Source organism: Octopus bimaculoides, chromosome 14 (assembly GCF_001194135.2).
Source record: "Octopus bimaculoides isolate UCB-OBI-ISO-001 chromosome 14, ASM119413v2, whole genome shotgun sequence".
Classification (NCBI taxonomy): domain Eukaryota; kingdom Metazoa; phylum Mollusca; class Cephalopoda; order Octopoda; family Octopodidae; genus Octopus; species Octopus bimaculoides.
In genome coordinates, this window is record NC_068994.1 from 40,621,864 (window position 1) to 40,625,800 (window position 3,937).

The 3,937-nt window shown below is 36.2% G+C and overlaps 1 protein-coding gene across 6 annotated transcripts in view; it reads right to left on the reverse strand.

Moving 5' to 3' along the window:
• Positions 1-3,937, reverse strand: part of LOC106872383 (protocadherin beta-15) — a 259,461-nt gene that overhangs the window by 195,704 nt on the left and 59,820 nt on the right. The window contains exon 3 of one of the 6 annotated variants that reach the window (XR_001409762.2): positions 2,814-2,872. The exons of the other annotated variants lie outside the window; for them this stretch is intronic. The gene's annotated coding sequence lies outside the window, so the exon portion shown is untranslated. The remainder of the gene's footprint in view (positions 1-2,813; positions 2,873-3,937) is intronic. 6 annotated transcript variants of the gene reach the window in all.

Genomic DNA, 3,937 nt, shown 5'->3' on the forward strand with positions numbered 1-3,937 from the left:
TATATATTAGAATAAGAAATAGAAAGTTCTTGGTACTTTTGTTATATATTTGAAAAAATGAATAGAAATGATTTTTCTGATAATTTTTCCATTTTCAATTGATTTTTTTGAAATACACACACACACACATGCATGCACAAACATACATATATCTGAGTGCAGAAACATATGCATACACATTTATATTTATAAATACATATAATGTACATAGGTGGAGGCGCAATGGCCCAGTGGTTAGGGCAGCAGACTCGCGGTCGGAGGATCGTGGTTTCGATTCCCTGAGCAGGCGTAGTGTGTGTTTATTGAGCAAAAACACCAAAAGCCCCACGAGGCTCCAGCAGGGGATGGTGGTGACCCCTGTTGTACTCTTTCGCCCCAACTTTCTCTCCCTGTTTCTTGAGTAAAACTGCAATGGATTGGAGTCCTGTCCCGCTGGGGGAAGGGGGGAACACATACACCATAGAAACCGGGAAACCGGGCCAATGAGCCTGGCTAGGCTTTAAAAGGGCGAATAAATAAAAAAATAAAATAATGTACATAGGCCAACTAAGAGGTGCACCTCACTGATCTGTGAAGATACAGGGCTATTACTCACAGAACATAAGTAAAAGACAATAATTAGTAATAATTAGTAATAATGGGTAAGTGTCTTCTACTATAGCCTTGAGCTGACCAAAGCCTTGTGAGTGGATTTGGTAGGTGGAAGCTGAAAGATGGTTGTGTGTGTTGTTTTGTCTGTGTTTGTTCCCCTTCCCTGCATGACAACGGGTGTATTGGTGTGTTTACATCCCCATAACCTAGCAGTTCAGCAAAAGAGACTGATAGAATAATTACTAGTTTTGAAATAATATGCCTTCAGGTGTTTTAGTCAAACAGCTTGACCCCAGGACATATTGTTTTCAAGACTAGTAATTATTCTATCAGTCTCTTTTGCTGAACTGCTAAGTTATGGGGATGTAAACACACCAATACACCCGTTGTCATGCAGGGAAGGGGAACAAACACAGACAAAACAACACACACACACACACACAACCATCTTTCAGCTTCCACCTACCAAATCCACTCACAAGGCTTTGGTCAGCTCAAGGCTATAGTAGAAGACACTTACCCAAGGTGCCATGCAATGAGAGAACCATGGAACCTGGAACCTTTGGTTGAGAAAGAATCCTCTTACCACTGAGTCACATTTTCTGTTCTATTTTTCTGTTTTCATCACCAAAACTGAGGACACACAGTAGAAAGAAGGACCAGCCATATAAATCCAACAGAGGAAGCAGCTATTAAAAATGATAGAAATGTTTGTCAAGATGTCCATTAAGGATATGAAAACAGATGAAATAGTCGGGCCACTGAAGTGTTGAAAATATATACAGTGGGACATTCACCAGTTGCTTGAATGGCCAGTTAGGTAGTACAGGAATAGGTTGTTCCCAATACCTGGCATAATCAATAGCTAAGATAGGTAAAAGAGATGCTCTTGAAAGAAACAACTGCCAGAGCAATGAAACTGATGACCAAACTATGAATATAACAGAAAAAGAGATAGTATAACTAATCAATGATTTATGATTTACTGACAATATATATATAGGTTCCAGCATGGATGTGTAGTAAGAAGTTAGATGCTCAACCACATGGTTCTGGACTCAGTACTATGGTGTGGCACCTTGGGCAAGTGTCTTCTGCCATAGACTTAGAATGCCCAAAGCCTTGTGAATGGATTCAGGAGATGAAAACTGAAAGAAGTTTATCATGTTATATATATATATATATATATATAAATATATATATATGCAAATATCTCTGTAATAGTATCTTTGAGTTTGTGTTTGTCTCTCACTACTGCTTGACAACTGGTACTGGTTTGTTTACATCTCCATAACTTGGTTGTTCAGCAAAAGGGTGGTATAGAATAAGTACCAGGCTTAAAAAAAAAAATTCTTGGGCAATCTTTTTGACTCAACCCTTCAAGGCACTGCCCCAACATGGCTGCTGTTGAATTACTAAAGCAAATAAAAGAATAAAAGAATACACACACACACACACACACACACACACACACATATATATATATATATATATATATATATATATATATATATATGGGTATATATATATATATACATATATATATGGGTATATATATAAGACACCATTTCGAGCGTGGCCGTTTTCGTGCGGGTGACACGTAAAAGCACCCACTACACTCTCTGAGTGGTTGGCGTTAGGAAGGGCATCCAGCTGTAGAAACTCTGCCAAATTAGATTGGAGCCTGGTGTTGCCATCCGGTTTCACCAGTCCTCAGTCAAATCGTCCAACCCATGCTAGCATGGAAAGCGGATGTTAAACGATGATGATGATGATGATGATGATACAGATACAGACATACACACATACACATATAGGTATATATAGTATATATACATACACAGAGACACACACATGAATATATTATATATATTATACATATATGTACTTACATGCACCTATATGTATGTGAAAGTACATATATATATATATATATATATTCACAGATGGATAGTAGTAGACAAAGAAATACATGACTACATGAGTAGATATAGACACACATGCACACATACACGCTCACACTCATTTGCATATAAGAGAGAAAAAGTAGATATGACTAAAGTTGCTTCAAGAGAAATATCGGTTGTATTCGAATGAAAGGATTCATTGTTGGTTGGGAGTGGTTGACACATGAAAGCTATCAGTTAGAAGTTACATTAGAGAAGAGGTATCATTAGTTTTGGGTTTGAGGCGATAAAGAATTGATAGTAACTTGAGGTTACCTGAAAAGAGGTATCGACTAATATACAGCAGTTGGAAGTGAGACTGCCAATGTTTATATCTGGAAGCGAAATGAAAGAAAAAAAAAAGAAAGAAATTAAACAATAGTGAAAATAGAAATACTGAATGGCACAGAAAGATGATTTGACAGGAGAATGAAATGGAAGAAATCGTTTTTAACAATCTAGACAAGGATGGGTGGCGGGTCACATTTGTGTCAAAGGAGCATTGTCATATAGCAGTGGGGTTCTTGTAAAGTTAGTGACCTGTCTTACATATTCTTTGTATCCTATACTGTACGTTGAAAAACTGATAGCTGTTAGAGCTTGAGGATGTAAAAATGGAGAGAAGCTTCAATATTAGACTACTTCAAGTTGAAAATCTAGAGATGTACAAAAATTATTGTTAATAATATAAATACTGTCCGTTTTTTTCAAAATACTTTTATAATTTGTTTTTTATTTTAGATGATATGTTCTAATGGAATAGGTTACAATTTTGTAAAAGGTGTAGGTTTATGACAAAGCAATATGTTTATGGATATACACTAACACAACTGAGTTGGATGTGCTTATACATATGTATTAAAGAATGTGTGAAGAATACATTTGTAAAGATATATATACACACACATGCTTAAGACTGTGTGTAGATTTAATATGTTTGCACAGGCATGACTGTGTGGTAAGAAGTTTGTTTCGAAGCCACATGGATCTGGGTCCAGTCCCACCTTGGACAAGTATCTTCTACTATAGCCTTGGGCCAACCAAGTGGATTTGGTAGATGGAAACAAAACCTGAGTAGCTCCAGCAGTTTCTGTAATGGACAAGGCATTTCTGATGTTTGTTTCACTTCATTTATTTCACCTGTTATTTTTTACCGGGGTGGTAAGAAAAAATATTGTAAGTGGGAGATGTAAACCATTTGAAACAAATGTAGGTGCTATCATGGTTGTGAGGTTAAGAAACTTGTTTCCCAACCAAGTGATCTTTGTCCCTCTGTTATTTCTGGTAAACATTAATAAAAATATACATATACTCAAATTTTGAGTTCTATCTTTCCTGCTTGCACCAACATACCTAATACCTATATATATATATATATATATATATATATATATATATAT